Source organism: Lonchura striata, chromosome 27 (genome assembly GCF_050655825.1).
Source record: "Lonchura striata isolate lonStrDom1 chromosome 27, ASM5065582v1, whole genome shotgun sequence".
In the NCBI taxonomy this organism is placed as follows: domain Eukaryota; kingdom Metazoa; phylum Chordata; class Aves; order Passeriformes; family Estrildidae; genus Lonchura; species Lonchura striata.
The window spans coordinates 9,276,808-9,294,144 of NC_140729.1; the positions used below are offsets into that span (position 1 = coordinate 9,276,808).

Genomic DNA, 17,337 nt, shown 5'->3' on the forward strand with positions numbered 1-17,337 from the left:
ATTTTTGCTCATACACTTGGTGAAGATTTTTAAGCGATCTCAGACACTCGTTTTTGTGACAACAGTTACACATATTTCGTTTTCCTATTAGCTACTGACCCTTGGCCTTCAATGATACTGAGGTTCTCATTCTTCATCCTCTTATTGATCTTTTCCCAGACCAGGTGTCTCTGACCATGCCAGGGCTGATGTTTGGAGTTATGTTGGTTTATAGTCGTTATCTTTTGTGTATCCTCTGACTACTCACAGTCTCTTGAGATGTTAGCCTTGAGCACAGAAACAGTTCTTTGCACAAAAACTTCAATACCTTTCCCCCTGGGCAAAGGTGAACAAAACCCCTGACTAAAATTATAATAAAGAAATTTTGAACATCTTCTCATTTTCTGCATTATGACAAAGGTGTCACAGAAATGCAGAAGGATTGATGTTGGAAGGGACCTCTGGAGGGGACTGGATCTCCCCTGCTCTAGCAGGACTGTCTGGAGCTGTTTGCCAAGGACCATGTCCAGGTGGCTTTTGAATGTCTCCAGGGACAGTGGCTCAACCCTTGGAGATATTCAAAGGCCCTATGAGAATAATCAAACATGGACACAAACTAATCTGTAGGAGAACAGGATAGCACTGTCATAATGTATTGTACCAAAGGGTTCTGCTTATAATCATCCTTCATTCTTTTGGTATTATGGGATCCCATTCAGGAAATATAGTTTTTTCAGATGTCAGGATAATTCCACATGCAAATGTGTTTATTTTAACAGAAGCTATTTTGATGTGGAGCACAGTTTCTCTACACAAATTTCCTCAGCTGCTACCAGGAGGCAGAGCTGCAGATTGTCCTCTTATGTGGAATTAGCCACACCAAGACAATCTTATTACTGGACTGGAAACACTTCTATTCTCCTGTTTTGTTAAGCTGTATGTTCTGCATTGCCAATACAAAGTGAAAAGCCACTGCTTAGTGGGGACAATCTGGGGCCCTGTCATGAAATGAGGGATTTAGGGCAATGAAACACTCACTGCCAGAGGTGTCAGCAAAGCAAGTTTAACACAGATTGGTCAGAGTGTGGCAGAGTCCAACAGTAATGTTCCCTGCAGCTTTACTACATTAATGAATCTGGGACATAAACAACAAATTGGAATTAATTTAATTAAAAGATTGATGAGGAGGCTGGGGCAAGAAAGGGGCAGAGCTGTAAAATGCAGCCCCACCCCCTGAGTTACGAGGTGCAGAAAGGACTCTGCTGCTTTGTAAACTCCTTCTAGAGGAGGTGTGGATGGATCCATTCTAGTCCCAGACTTCATCAAGACTAAGGAATTATGACAGCACTTAATCATTGACCTTAGCCTCCTGTCCATCTGATTCCTCTGAGGGAGGAATTATCTTCTCTTGTCTGAGGGAGTATTATCAAAATATAAATCTGCCAGAGGGACTGGGAAAAGGTGTGGAGTGCTTGAGGAAAAGGTTCTGGGTGTCATTGGAAAATCAGGATAAAAAATCTGGTGAAGGGCTCCTCCTGAATAATGTTATGGTTGTAGAATGCAGCACATGAGCATTTCACTGAATTTAGATTTGCCATGCAAATTTCAGAGAGGTTCTGCAAGGGCTGAGGCTCTTCTCTGGGTGTCTGCAGGACCTGAGGGTCTGAGCTGAGCAGGCTCACTGCAGCACCCCTTGCTGTGTCCTGTGCAGAGGCTCTCTTGAAGGCAGCAGGAACTCAGGCAGGAGCAGCAAAGCCTTATTTCCCCACCAGGATGTGGTTATCTTGTGTTGACAAAAGCAGGGGAGGTTAATGCTGCCTGGTGTAACTGAGTCAGAAATGGTGACCACAGCATCCTGCCTGTAGCTTGGGAGAGGGGCATGAGCTGGGGAAGGTGTAAGCGGGGCTCTGCTAGGCAAGAACCAAGTTGCTATGGAAACTATCACACCACCAAACCATACCAAATTATTTTCTGGTGGCCCCTTCCTTCTCTCCCTGAATGCAAAACAACTGCAGGGTTTCTTCTCTGCTGGTATGAGCATTTTCCTCTCTTGTATGTTCAGCAAGGTCTCTCCTCACTGAAGCTCCTGAATGTGCCAGAGAGACCCTTCCCTGCACAAAGTCAGAAAAAAAGAAATACAGCCACCAGGAAATCTGCATTATCCAAGCTGTGTTTCAGATCTCAGTGGGCTTTAGGACACTTGGATTTCAGCAATTCCCATCCATGGTTCAGAAGAAAAAGCAGAGAAAACCCACAGCATTGTGGGCTAGCACAACTTTATTTTTATCACTACTACAGGAACTTAAAATGCCAGTGCAATACACTTGGCAGAAGAAATACAGGCTTAATAAATAATTTGGCATTATCTAGTTGAATGAGATAATTTTAGATGTGATATGCTCTTCTCATATGATATACACACTTATTAAATCTGTCTAAAACAAGAAGCTACAAATGGCAACTACTGGGCTTGAATTCCCACAGCAGTGCTACTCCAGTTCCACTGGCAGTAACACAACACGCCAGGGAAAGGTGCTTTTAAAAGGCCATCTATCTAGTGTGAGCATTGGAGTCTTCAAAGCTATTGAAGCAGGTTGGAGACTTGTGTGCAAATGCCAGAGGAGTGGGGAGTTCTACTCAGCAGGAGGATGAGGATAAATCCACTCTCCTCAGTTGGCAGAGGAGAGGAAACAGCAAAAGCACTTAAAGGTCTTCAGTGTAAATCAGCTGGCCAGGCAGGAGTGAACAGTATTCAGTGTCTTCAGGGGAAGGTGCTGCCTTGTGTCCTGGGTGGTCTCTGTCAGCAGCTCTGCCCCTGCTTGTTCAAGCCCCTTGTGCTGCTGGTTCACGTTCTTTCCTGTTCTTCTTTGGGTTCCTCTTGTCTTCATTCCCCATGTCTGGAAGAGCAAAGGGAGGTTTAAAGAACATTTAATGAAATTGGGCCTGTGACCCAGGGTTTGGCAGCTGCCAGATGAGGACAGATACACTCACAAAGTTAAGCTGGACTATCTTTTGTTTCTCTCCAGATACTTTAATTTTAAAATCCTCCCCCTTCCTCTCTTTACTCTCACATGTTTGTATTTTGGTATCCTTGCCTTCGAATCATCATTTGTCTGGATTTTTCTCCAGGCTTTGTGCTCATCCATTTGATATAGTCAATGAGATATTTCTTAGGCTATTCAGGTAATATCAGAGTTTCTCTGACAAACAAAATGTAAGAACCAGCCTCCAAGAACTGAGCTTTGAATACAGAAAAATGCTCTTTTACTTTGTCCTTTTGGAGTCAGGGTGGGCTTGTCTTAATTGTTTTTTTATGGAGGATTCTTTGTGGGGCTAGGGACATACACAGGGAAAGGCAGCCACTTGTGGCATGTGCTTCCAGGCTTTCCAGACACCAAGCTGTGAACTCCCTTACCTTAGAAAAGAAACAACTTGATACTCATGAGGGTATTGAAAGCGATGCCTTTTGCCAGCAGGACTCTCAAACCCAGCACAGCCATGGACAGCATGTTCACTCTCTGCTCTTCAGGGTCTGCTCAGTAACCAGAAAAGAGGGGAGAGATCATGGTCTGCGTTTTGATGTTGTGAACTTGGCAGAAAGTGGGAAAAACCACAGGAGACAGTTTCAGGGAAAGGAAGAGCAGCAGAGGAAGAGTCGATAGAGAACATGGCAACAACAGGGGAGCCCAGGGTCTGTCTCTGTTGCTTTTTGCTTCCTGGGGCTTGTGTAACTGCAGGAGCAACCTTGGAACAGCAGCTTGTGTCTGCTGAATGCATTGTGTTCTGAGTCCTCTGCCCTGGAGAAAATACATTTCCATGCCTTTATCCCCCAGGCAGCAATGTAACTTCACATCCTGTTTGGGTAACTCACCTTGTGCTGAGGGGTCTGTGCTGTTGCAAACACACTTACTAGCCCCTTCAGCACCTTGAATGACCTCCAGGACTACAAAAACAATCCCACTGAATATAAAATGTGATTTAATAAAAAAACCTCTTAACTTGCCACACTTTGAACTTTTTCTTGGTGTTGGATAGGCTGCTCCAGGTTGTGCTGCAGCAGGTTGGCTGCTATAGGGTGAAATATTTACTCATAAGGAAATTCACATTTTAATAAAATAGATTGTGTCTTCCCTCTTTCTCCCAAAGTTATTAAACAGTTGAAACCATTTTGTTAAGATGCTTTGAAACATCTTTCAGCTCTCCCTGCTGAAGTACCAAATATCTTTCTCATTTCTGCTGGCTATCAGGACAATAATGACTAGCAGGAGAACACCAAGCCCCACAGGATATTGTCCATACAAATACATTGCTCCTGTGCCACCAAACTGTACCTGGCAATATTGTTACCAAGCTGCTGTCAGACTTGTCCATGCACTCTCTTTCTGTGTTCTGTTCCACAGAGCTGATGTTCTCTGTATGGAAAGTCGATGGCAAAGGTGTTGTTTTCACAGTGGTGCCACCATCTGCCGATTTGGTTGATTTCTCCACAATGACTTCTAGGATAGAAGGACTGTATGTAAAAAAACCCATGCTTTGGGCATGGTTGATTTTACTGCAAGCTTGACCAAGTGCTGAGTGATTGAAAATTCACATGTACTCCAGCTGTGACTAATTTGTATCATTCTCATCTAATGTCTTTTATGTCATCATTCCTTGCCATTACAGGTACAAGTAATAAAACAAGATTGCTTAAACTCAAAACCAGATATCTTACAAGAAAAATGTTGGTGTCAAAAGAATCTAGTAGCCAACAAATTGTGGTACATTGTGGTACTATGATTTGTTTATTAGAGAAAATCCCCTTGCCTCATGGTCAGGTCATATGTGGAGAATCAAGGGTGATCTCAAAAACCGCTGTCAGGACTTCACTCAGATTAGTAATTTGAATTTTAGTAAAACCATGGACCTAAAAGGAATCCTCCAGCAGCCTTCTGTGCCAGAAAAGGCTCAGTTTATGAAAGGCTGCCAGACACATCCACAAAGATTGACGTGTCTGCTTTGACTGGAGTATCCTGAGGGGTCCCTTAGGTAAAGAGAGGTGCATTTGGCTTTTCATTTTGCATGGTGTCTGCCTTGCCGGTGGGTCAAGAGGTCCCCGAGCTCTAACATTTTGTTCATCCCAGGGTACTGATGGAAGTTTGATCAAGGAGCTCTGATTTTACAACCTTCCCCCTCAGCCCTATGCCACTGCTGAGGAACTGAGGGGAAAGCCAAATCGTGCTCTGCCACAACATCATGGGTCACCTCTCCTGATCAAACAGGCAGAACTGCACACTTGTCCACACCTACAGCAACCAGACACCCACCAGAAATCCAACATTTCCTTCCCAGCTGTTGTACCATGCTTGGCCAGAGCCTGTCAGTCCTGTGCATTCTATGTTCTCTGAGAAGACCTTGAAAGGCTTTTCATGTGGTCTCCTCTCCAGGCTTTCCAAACAGCCAGAATACAAACAGGCTACTTCTCTGCAATAGCTCCCTGGGCAAGATCATCAGCAAGCAATAATGTACACGGTGCAATGGTGATTCAGGGAGCAGAAATTTGTTTTATCTGACCCCAAGTCCCACTAGTTTGCATTACCTGACAGTACCGCCATGAATTCCTACCACTGTTTGCTTCTGGAAGGGATTAATGTTTTATGTTTATATCCAAATTTATTTGGAGAAAATGTTGTACTTCTCCTTTGCCTATATCTTATAAAATCCGAGTATGAGCCCTATATTCCAGAAATTAATGGGCTTTAGCATTCTCAATGGATGTTTAATCTGGACTAATCCAACTGCAACCAGGAGAAAAACCTTCTCTGTCCTTAACTGAAGCCTCAACAGAATATGCCTGGAGAATCCCACAGTGGCAGTAATGGTTGCTGTTTTATGTTAGTTTGATTTCACGGTCTTCTCAAAAGTACTAATAACCACAATAATAATATAAGAATTACATAGTATATAATATGTAACATATATAACATGTATAATATAAAATTTGGGTAAAATAGAATTATATATATCTTCATGTATGCCTGCCAAAATGCATCTTTTACAGTCAAACATAATCCCAGAGTCTCTGTGCAGCTCTGAAAATACTTTCTTTAGCTAGAAAATAAAATCACTGAACAGCATGGAAAGAAGAGGTCTTTCTTCACAGTTTTAAATTGGCATTCCTTTGTCCCTTTGCAATTGGAAGTGCACCGATATTGCTCCCAAATACACATTTATTTCCATGCTACAGAGCCTATGGACATAGAGAGATATTAGGCAGCACCCAAAGCAGTCCCATGCCCTTCTGTAAGGAAATCAGGAGGTTTTAGGGATGTAAAATAGCGCGGGGTGTTCTTGCAGCACTTTGAAGACATGCAGACCACTGAAAGCACAGCAACAATCCTAAGGGATGAACCTGGATCTTTAAGCTAACACAGATCAACATAAAAAACCCTTCTGCTGCCCTAATATTCATACACCCATAGAAAAGATTGTGGTGACATACACCTATTTTGTACATCATGGAATTTCAAATAAAAATAGGAATAACTAAGGCTTCTTATAATCCCTACTCCCCACATTGGGCTTTTCAGAACCCACACAATCTGGCAGACAACTGTCTTTCATTCCAGGAGCTCTTGGATATGAGGCACTTGGTGAGAATTTAAGCCCAAGGCTATTTAACAGCCTTCCTGCTGTGGCCCTATGGCAGTGGAATTCCTAACCTGGGGACACTGTCAGTGTGGTGCCAGTGTCAAAGCAGAACTTCTCAAAGCAGGCAGTTACAGATCTGTCTCAAAGCTCCTCAGCACTGTGAGCTCTTCACTGAGCTCTGCATTCCTGCCCCAAGTCAGTCAGTGCAAGTCCACTGGAGAATTGGACACTGCACAGTAAATTTGGGCCAGAGTGCTGCCCAAAGTGGGAATCAGCCATCACGTGCTAAACAGTGCCCTCCTGCTGTTTGGGGATCATGGAATAATGGTGCTATGCAGAGTCAGCCCAGTTGTTCCTGGGAAACCTTCCTGAGCAGCTCCAAGCTGAAGGTTGGGCTGCAAAGCCTGGCTGGAGAGCGAGTGCATTCAAGGGATTATTGCAGCTGAAAATTCTTTCAGTGAACCCAAACCTTAAAATTCATTTGTCCACTTCCACCTTAAATTTAAATGAATTTTTAGAAATAAAGAAATGTCACTTACTTGGCACAACGGTGAGAATCGTTCCAGGTCCAGTTGCTGTCGTCACACTGCTAAGACTTATTCCAATAACTCATCTTTCTTCATGGTGTTCAAACTTGTAAATCAAGAGATGGACTTGTAAATCAAGTTGGCCTAATTATCCATAAGCGCAAGTCAATGAGAGGGTCCAGAAGTACATTTACTTTGTAAACTAGAAAGGGGAAAAAATTACTTGATTCGTTCAATGATTTCAGTTAGCTTAATTGAGTATAGAATTTCTAACTTCTCCCTTTCTTCCAGCTTTTAGAACCTTCATGAGCTCATTTCTGTATCCTGGATAAAAGGAAATATATAAAGGATGTTGTACTTCTCCTCTTAATCACTAGAGTCACTCATCTCCTTTCTTTTCCAAAATATCTCACCTTTTTTCCTTCTTTGGGTTTTTATACTGGTCCCTATGCTGTTTGTATCGTTGTGGTACCCCCAGCCCCCCATGCACAATGAGGTATTTCATAGCAAAAACTGTCTCTGTTCCACTACAAAGAATTTTGGATTATACAGGCAGTCACATGACTTCAGTGGTTTGAGATCCAATGTACCACATGAAGAAACACAATATGGTTTTCAAGGATTGATTTAAAATAGTAACTGAAATCTTGAGTTGTATATGAGAACTTGGGGATTACATGGCCCCTCTGAAAAGTCTGAGGGAGATAAGCTGGATAGAAGGCAGGAAAATTATCAGGGTTTTTTTTTTTTTTTTTCCAAAGCATTTCTGAAAATTCTTCTGACTTGCTGAAAGCTCTCCCCTTTTCCCCCCTCATTTCAGTGCTCAGAAGCAGGAGGAATATGCCCTCTGGCCTCTTAGAATTGGTTCCTGGGAGTAATTTAGTACCTTAGAAAGTCTTTATCATGTTTTAGGTCAGAGGAGAAAGAAGGTAAATTCTTGTAGTTTGTTGTGTAAGGGCACTGAAACCTTGGGAGTGAGGATCAAGAGGGCCATTGTTGGATCTGAAATTAAAAGAATCTTTGCTATTACCAAAATGTTTCTCTGTGCTCTAAGATAAAGAAAAGAACACAATGATGATTTTAAATGGAAGTATCTAAACACAGAAGGTTCCTGCCCACTTGTTCAACTGGAGCTGCTATCAAATGTCTAAAATTACCTGTTTGGAAGATCCAAGATCTTAGGCTGAATGGTGAGGAAATTGGTCTTGGAAAAATAGGAGAGTTTTTCAGATGTTTGAGTAATTCTGGGAATCAAATTTGTCTATGTGCACAGTTTTCTGAGGAAAAAGAGATGAGGTAAAGCCACTGTGTTTCCTCCTTCAAGAGAAGGGAGGGAGACAGTTTGTGTGTGGTGGTTCAGTTGTTTTCAATCACTGTGGTACGTAGTTCACACTGTGCTAGACAGTTCTACAAAAACATTTGAGGGTTTTTCAGTGCCAGGTGATGTTTCCTCTTTCATGTCTTTGTAGTGTTGCATTTTGTTTTCCTGTCCCTCTACACTGCTCTACTTCTGAACATCTAACACTTTTCCAGAGGATTCCCTAGACTAAAAATATCATTATCATCCTTGCTTTTTTTGTCAGATTGAGCAGTTAGTATTAATGTCATTAAAGTATTGCCCTGATTTGTATCTGGGGCGAAGTCACTTAAGCTTAATAACTTTCTATTTTCAGTCTGTATTCCCGAAGCCCTTCTGGACCTTCAAGCACGTCTGTCCCTGAAGCCTATTTGCATGCCAAAGAAAAAGGTCTGTCCATGTGTAGAAATTTTTCAGAAGATATTTTGATTCAGCTGATGGGGCTTTCATTGACTCTCTTTGCATTAATGACCTAAAGATGCTTATTTACTCAGCTATTTATTTTTAGTATTTCTTACTTTAGTGTGGCGGGGTCTTCTCTTCCAGGATGGTGTGGGTAAATGAAGACAAGAGATCTCTGAAAGTTGCTCTTGGGGAATGAGGTTTATTGGGGATTCAGAAAGGTCCTGCCTTGAGCTGCCAGATGCAGCGCGTGGTGAGGCTTAAGGAGGTGGGGGAGGGGAGAGACAAAAGGATGCTCTAGAAGAGGGGGAGTTCCAAGAGAGGGGAATTTCCAAGAGGATGTCCGGCCCCTTGAAGCCCCCTTTTCAAGGGGCTTCAAGGTGGGCTGGAGCAAGGCTTGGGCCAGTGGGGTTACAGGCACTTGATATTTTAGGGGAGGGACAGAGGTGTGGGGTGAACCATACATTTTGGGGGTGAGATGGAACAGTCCACTTGACCCCTGGACCCATCTGTAGGCAGGGGCATTGTTCGACTAGCTGGGAGAACTGTTCTCATCCTGGCTGTATTATTTATGAATAATCATATTTATCTATCTTCTGCAACACTTGAGTTCCATTTTTATAAGGGTCATATGAGTTTTGTCTCAATTAGATCAGCATTTTTTTCCCCTTAAATTTTTTTAATCTTGTGAACTGATTATTTGACCACTGAGTTGGCCACTGTTCGGAGTTTTGATTTATTTGTATGTGCTTTTCAATGAGTTTCTAGGTGGGGAATGTCTGGTTATAGTTGACTGAAGTTGGCTTTTAATTTGAGTTTTATCTTAATTTAATAATTTTTAATAATGATACCCTGGAATTGCGAAGCATTTTCTTAATCCGCAGATGCAGTTATAAGCCCCAAAAAGCAAATAGCATGATTTCATCCTATTTGTATTATTGTTGTTCCCTAGTATAGAGATGTGTTTCTCATTTTTAATCAGTGATTGTAACAGCAATGCTACTATTTCCCATTGGTAACAGGGTAATTGGTTCATCTTCTGTTCCCTTTAGTTGTTTTTTTTTTCTCTTCCTTGTTGCTTGAGTCCTGCAGGAAAGGTGGGGAGTGTGCAAACGTGATGTTTCCAGTCAGTTCAACCCTTGGCATGAAAAAGAGAACAAGTCTTAAACCTCTCCTGCACCAGACCTGGGCACACACAGGTGCTTCTCACATCCCCTGCCCTGCCTGGCAAATCTTCCCAGAGAAGTGAGACCTCACCCTGCACCTCACTGACATCTCCCAGGCCGTTAAACAGCCCCTTTCCATTTGAGAGGCCGCCGAGAGACACCTGTGCTCACAGCCACCCACAAGCCACACATGCTGGCATTTCTTTGCTTTCAAAGCTCAGTTCTGCCTTTCTTTTTGTCATCAATGTCCTGGAGTGGTGTCCTGGTTTGAAAGACAGCTGTCTGCCATGGGAGGTGAGAACCTCACTTGGAATGGAAAAATATTCCCCCTTCCCTTGAAATTATTATAACTTTGAAATTATGGGTGTTATGCATGAGGTCCCAAATGTCCAATTTCATAAACACAAGATTGAAATTTAGCAGCAATTTTTAATTGGGGTATAAAATAATAATGCAATCAGATATAATGAAGTGGTTACAAAGAGTAATTTGGCAATGGTTCAGGTAAAGCATAAGTGAAACTCCTGGGGGTATGGGGAGAGGTTCTCACTCTGCCACCCATACAAGGGGCAAAAGAATCCAAGCACAACTTTTATACTGTATGTTAATACGTATTCATCAATAATTCCCATAAATCTCCTCCCATTTTTGATTCTTGAAATCTACGTCACTCTACGGCACAGTGCATGTTCTCATTGTTGCTAAAGGGTCTTCTTGTGTCTTCGGGTGTCTTCTTGGAAGAAGGCTGAAGGTCTTCCTTGCTGTCCTCTGAATGACCTGGCAGGTTGCACATGCACATTGAGCTTGATGAATTATGTTCCAATTGAGCCTTATTATTTCATAGATAAGACCACTATTTCAGGTTCCCTATCTGGAATAGTCCCAATTTTATTCATATTCAAGGTCGATCCTGCTCTGGGAGTTGTTGTCTAACTTCAGTTGATGCCAGTTTTGGTTTGGGTGTCACTTCCTGACTTCATCCATTCCCAAGGCCAAATCCAACTCCTGCATGCTGCTTTCCACATGTATTCTTAAAGAAACCCATCTGCTTCATAACACTAATCACATATACTTTTCCAGTTATTTTTGAAAACTACTGATATAAGTACAACTAATTCAACATGAATCACATCCATTTATCACGTGGGTCTTTCAGACAAAGATATGGGAAAATGAATAACAGACCTTTACTGATAAATATATGTATAACAAGGGAAGCAACAACAGCAGCAGCAGCAAACAGAACCAGACACCCAGTCCCAGCCTCTCGTGGCTGCAGGCACTCATGGGGAGGAGCCAGTCTCAGTAGTGGTACAGGTGGCAACATGGGCTGCAGCAGGAACCTCAGAATGACGAGCTGGAACTTGAGAGGTGAGCATACCTGGGTGGCAAATAAAATGTAGCAAAATCTCTGAAGTTGTGGCAGGAGCCACGGGGCTGGGTGGACACAGGGTGTAGAGTTAAAGTATAACAAAAAGGCTTAAGCAGCAGCAGAAAACAGAGCTGGGCAGAGGCAGCTGGCCTCCCAAAAGCAGTGGGGGATGCTCCCTCAGGGGTCCTGGGCTTCCAGGAGTGTTATTCTGAAATTGTTGGTGTAGATCCTTCCTGAGCACTGGCAGTCACCACCAGCAGCAAACACATTCCAGAATAATGGGGAAGACCTGCTGAGGGGTCTCCCTGACTGATGGTGTTTCCCTGACTGAGTCAGTTGAGCTGCCCTCCAATCCAGCAGGATGGTCCTGTGCAGGGCCACCCTAATAGGACACTCACAGAATGGTTGGGCACAAGGGTCAGCTTTTCTGGGGCACTGGCAGACCAATTAAACGCTAGGGGTCAAGTAAATCTCCCCACAGGGTTGAGGAAGCCTCCTGCTTTCTCATGACAGAGACAAAGGTGGGAATTGTGGAGAAGCCTGGGGAGAACTGCCATTTGTAGCTCCTGTATGGGATGTCTCAGGCACCACGCTCAAGAACAAGCCCATGGATGCATTTGCACAGGTCTCCTTATGTCTTCCATGAGAGCCTACACTTCTAAAGAAAGAAATGAATGCACAGTGCTCAGAAGAACACCACCTATGTTTCTTCACATGGAGCCAACTCTAGGATTGCGGGGAAGTTTTTCATCATGTCCTGGGAAAGTCCAGATTAGCAGTGCAGTTCCTGGTGCAGTGCTGCTCTTTCCTCAGATACAATTAATTGACTATTGTTATGTGTTACTGCAATGTTACTGCAAGGCTCCGTAAAACATCGTGAAGTATCCAAATGTGGTTAAATTCTGCCTTTCCATGCTAAAACTGCAGCTCATTCAGTACCCATTGTGTTTCTTTGTTACAGTTTAACCGCTGATGGTAACTAAGCACCACATGGCTGCTTCCTCCTTTGCCCCCTCATTGAACTGGGGAGAGAATTGGAAGGGTAAAAATGAGAAAATTCATAGGTTTAACAAGTAACTCAAGACTTTAAAAAATAAAGCAAACACTGCATGTGCGAGCAAAGCAAAGCAAGGAATTCATCAACTACTTCCACAGCCAAGAGTTCAAAATCTTCCAGAAGAGCAGAGCTCCATCATGCTAAATGGTTACATGGAAATACAAATGCCATCACTCAATATCCCTCCTCTCCTTCTTCTTCCCTATCTTTATATGCTGAACATGATGTCCTATGGCCTGGAATCCCCCTTTGGTCAGCTGGGGTCACCTGAACCAGCTGTGTTTTCTCCCAGATTTTGTGTACCTTCAGCTACTCACTGGTGGGTGGAGTGAGGAGCAGAAGAGACCTTGACTATGTAAGCACTGCTCAGCAATAATTCAAACATCCCCGAATTACACACACTCTTTCCAGCACTGATTCAAAACACAGTCCCATTCCAGCTAATATGACAAATATTAACTGTACTCCTCGCCTTTCTCCTGTCCCTTCTCCAGTCTCTGTCCCTGCCTGTCCCTCTCCCCTTCGGGGCTGAGCTCCTGCCTGGCCATATCTGAGGCTCCATGGGAGCCCCAGAGGAGCTGAGCAGTCACCCTTTTTGTGTCTTGCCTTTACTCCAGGGTATTCTGAGCTGGGAAGAGCTGGCGTAGTCTGGGCCTTCAGAACAACAAATGCTGAGGTAAAATCTCATAGTCTAAGGCAGGACGCATTCTTCTAAGCATCAGTATTGCAATTAGCAAGGAGGAGGTTTAGGAAAAAGGGCTGGGAGGTGCTGCAGAGACCAGAGAAGATACTCCCCAGATGCCCAAGGTTGAAAACCAAGGTTTGTCCCTCTCAGCTGGTGGGGCATAGGTGGTGGAGCAAATATTGACTATGCAGACAGAGCAGGACCCCACACAGGAGCAAGAGGACATGGCCTGAAAAAATCTGTGACTCCATGGAGAGCTCCCATTGGAGCAGACTCCTGACAGGAGCTGAGGTCCCATGGAGTGAGTAGCCCAAGCCAGAAGAGGTTTTCTGGCAGGACCTGTGTCCCACAGGGGAGCCAGAGTGCCACGGTCTGTTCCTGAAGGGCTGCACCCCGTGGAAAAGACTCACTGTGCTGGAGGAGTTTGTGAGGAACTGCAGTCAGAGAGAAGAACCTGCACTGGAGAGGTTCCTGGAGAAATGTCATCTGTGGGTTGGACTCCACACTGAAGGAGAGGAAGAGAATGAGAAGGAAGAAATGCAAAGAAAACAGGTTTTGAAGTGATTGTAAACCACATTCCCCATTCCTGTGCAGTGATCAGGTGCAGGAGATATTTCATTATTTGTTCTTATTTCTCATTAACCTATATTTATTTGGTTAGCAATAATGTAAATTCCTTTCCCCATGTCAATGTGTTTGCACATGATGGCACTGCTGGGACATCTCCATGTCCTAATCTGGACCATAAAACATTAATTGCATATTTTCCATCCTGTCCAGTAAAGGAGGGGCACTGACACAGCAGCTTGCTTAGTCCCTGGAGGACAACCAAAGTCAACTCACCACACCTTCTCAACTCCTTCTTCGTGGACATGTGCTCTGTAGCAGCCACCCTGTAGAGCAATGCCATCCCTGCTGATCTGGCTTTCCTAAACAGCCTGGCTGCATCCAGCACATCACTCTGGAAGCTACAGCAACACATCTCCATCATCCCATGGCTCTGCAGCCAAGGCACAGAGGAGAAATGAGGCTGTGCTGGACAGCAGCCCAGGCAACGTGCACTAAACCTGCACTTCCCCAGACAGCCTCTGCAGTTCCCAGGACAGATCCTCCTGCACCATAAATGGTACCAGCCCTGAATAGCAGCCCTCCCTGCAGTGCCTTTTAGTGCCACCAAGCCAGAGGGATGTTTCCTGCACCTGCCATTGCCTGACAGGAGCTCTGGGGTGCAGCTGCTAGGAGGAAATGCAGGGAGATCTGTCTTCCCCATATGTTGGTTTTTGGTTCACTCTGCTGCAGAGTGGCTCCAGGGTGATTCTTGCTCTACAGTAATACGTTGCTGCATCCCCTTGCTTTGCTGCCAGGATCTGCAGTGTAAAGCTGTTTTTGAGCTTCAACTCTTTTATCTTAAAGCGGTCTTTAAAACCTTCTCCATAGGTACCATCCTCCTTGTAAATCCATTCCTGAGAGCCAGTTGGGCCCTGACGGTACCATGACATGGTGTAGTACCTCATAGAATCCCCACTCATTCTGCACTGCAAGGTGACCATTTTTCCCTCTTGCACGGTCACTTCCCTGGGGTCCTGCTCCAAGGTGGCTGCACCAGCGAGCGAGAATGCTGCAGAGAGCAAGAACAAGGCACAGTCACTGAAGGATTCAGCAAAGGTCAGGGCAATGCTGGTGGGCTTTGGACTGGCACTGGAGCAGTGGGAGGACAAAATCCTGCTCTTTGAAGCCAGCTGACACAGATGGGCAGTGCTGGTGGCTAGCAAGGCTCACAAGGCAGGAGACACCACATTTCCCTCCCTCCTTTATCCTGTCACGCAGGATGCTTTTTCTGATTTTCCCCAAAGAACCAAGAAGGATTTGCACTAAGAGGGAGAAATTCCTTTGTCCTTGCCAAGACAGGATGGTGAGGAACCCACTCTCCTGCCCCATGAATTGCTCGAGGTGAGCACAGCAAAGACCAAGATCTGTCCCAGGCAGTGGGGCTTGTGCCCTGTGCTGCCATGCTGCAGCTGCTGTGTGCCAGAGGGGCCGAAGTGGCCCAGGAGCAGTGTCCAGTGCCAGGGCAAAGCGCTGGGCCCCGAGATCTGAGTGCAGCACGAGGTGCCCTGCGTGTGCCCAGGCTGCAGAGGAGGCAGCTGGGCTGCAGGTGCCGAGCTCAGAGGCACAAGAGGAGCAGGGCTGCTCTGCCCGTGCTGCCCAGGCATGGCTGGGCAGCTGGAGCCGGGGCTCAGGTCTGGCTGCAGGAGCTCAGCACAGCTGCCCTGAGCCCCACAGAGCCCAGGGCCACGCTCAGCTCCTGGGGCCATCAGCCCTTGCCTTCACTTACCTACAATGGGCAAGAAGCCCACGCACAGGGCACTCCACATGGCCAGGCCCGCTCTGGGTGGCCTCTCTGCACCTTCTGTCTGCCTGCACAGCAGCTCTGCCCACAGCTGCCCTGCGTGGGCCTCTGTCACTGCTCCCAGGCCCAGTCCCTGCTGGTCCCTCCCTCTGCCTATGACAACAGTCATAGAGGGGGAGAGGTGGGGCAGGAGGAGCAAAACTTGAAGCTCTCAGTGCCCTCCTGAGTGTCTCTCCCCCTGTGTGGACCAGTAACAGACTGTTTGTTGGGCAGAAAGCACTGTGGTAGGCTAAAGGTGTCCTGTTTCTGAGGGACCGTCCTGGCCTTTCTCCCAGGAATTCTTGCTGGCTGCTGCTGGGACTTTGGAGCTGACCAAGGCGTCCATCAGCTTGTCCTTCCCCTGGCCCCCTGGCCCTGGCTCTGCTGAGCTGCTGCTCCCACATGGGATGCCCAGGATCTCAGCTCGGCTTGGCCAAGGCACCCCTAATCCCAAGTGCTCCTCACCCTTCTCCCTGCACTCTGGCCCAGCACCCAGTGATGACACTTCTCCAGCTGCCTCCTCCTGTCAAAGCCCTCCCCGACCCCTGTTCTGCAGCAAAGGCAGCCCAGGACTCTGCAGGGACCAGGATGCTCAGCAGAGCCAGGACACTCCCTGCCCTGTGTCCTCCTGCTCAGCAGGAACCCAGGGTTCTCCCTGTGGCCACAGGAGGGGACAGCTCTGAGCCCTGGCAGTGGCATTGTCCTGACTGCCACCACCCATCTGGGGAGCATTGCCCCACTCCACATCCTTCATGCAGAGACTGTCTCCATCCTTACCCTCCTCCCTCTTTCCCGGGGTACTTGGGCATGGTGCCTTGTGGTGGGCATTATAAGGACAGGGCTGGAAAAAGGAGATGGAGAGGATAGAGAAGCCCACTGAGAATGGGGGCTTGAGACAGGGAAATGAAGTAGATGCATGCACAGCCAGGGAGGATTTGTCTAGTCTGAAAGAAAGGAAGCCAAGGCCTTCATCCTTCTCTTAGTCTCTCTAGGAGGGGAAGTGGAGAGGGATGTTCTCCTGGTACACAGTGAGGTTGTGTGGCAATGGTCAAGAGGCTGGATATTAGGAAGCATTTCCTTACTTGAGAGAGTAGTGAAACATTGACACAGGCATCCTAGGGTCAATGCCCCAAGCCTGTCAGTGTTTAAAAAATGTTTGGACAATGTCTTTTGAAACATGTTGCAGCTTTTGTTCAGCCATGAAAGTGATTCAGCAATTGGACTAGACAGTCATCACAGCTTCCTTTAAATGGAAAAAGTCCTGTTTTCTCTCTCCCCTGCCTTCCACTTGTTCCCAAGAGCACCCAGGACCAATGAGACCCCATTTCCCTGACCCTAGTCATAGCCTGCTCACTGACTCTCCCCTTGCATAGGACCCCTGTGAGCATGCAGGAGGGGAGGAAGGGGAGGAAGCTGATGAAATTCAGGTACACCCCAAGTGTCTCTCACTGGAGTCCCTCCAGAGAGCAGTAATAGAGTGCACTATCCCCCAGCTCCAGCCCGCTGAGGTCAGTGTCCCAGAGCTCTCATCAGCCCAGCAAGAAAACCTCCTGTGGGCAAAAAGGGCTGTGTGGCTGTAGGAGACTCCACAGCCCTGGCACTGCAGCAGGTACTGCAGGGGTTCACCAGGACACTGCCAACACCAGGCCATGTAAATATAAGGGGCATTGGAGCCGTAAGTGCAATGGAGGGTCCCAGTGCTCCCTGCTGGCCACCACACTGCGCAGCTTGTTGCTTGGATCTCATCACCTTGAAATGCATCTGAAAGAAAAG

The 17,337-nt window shown here is 45.9% G+C and overlaps 1 long non-coding RNA gene across 1 annotated transcript; it reads right to left on the reverse strand.

Moving 5' to 3' along the window:
- Positions 1 to 2,882: 2,882 nt before the first annotated feature.
- LOC146765160 (uncharacterized) lies at positions 2,883 to 8,591 on the reverse strand. Its single transcript, XR_014950224.1, has 3 exons — positions 7,149 to 8,591; positions 4,311 to 4,475; positions 2,883 to 3,511 (listed from the first exon to the last, which is right to left on the reverse strand). It is a non-coding gene; the product is annotated as an uncharacterized LOC146765160 (long non-coding RNA).
- Positions 8,592 to 17,337: the final 8,746 nt, after the last annotated feature.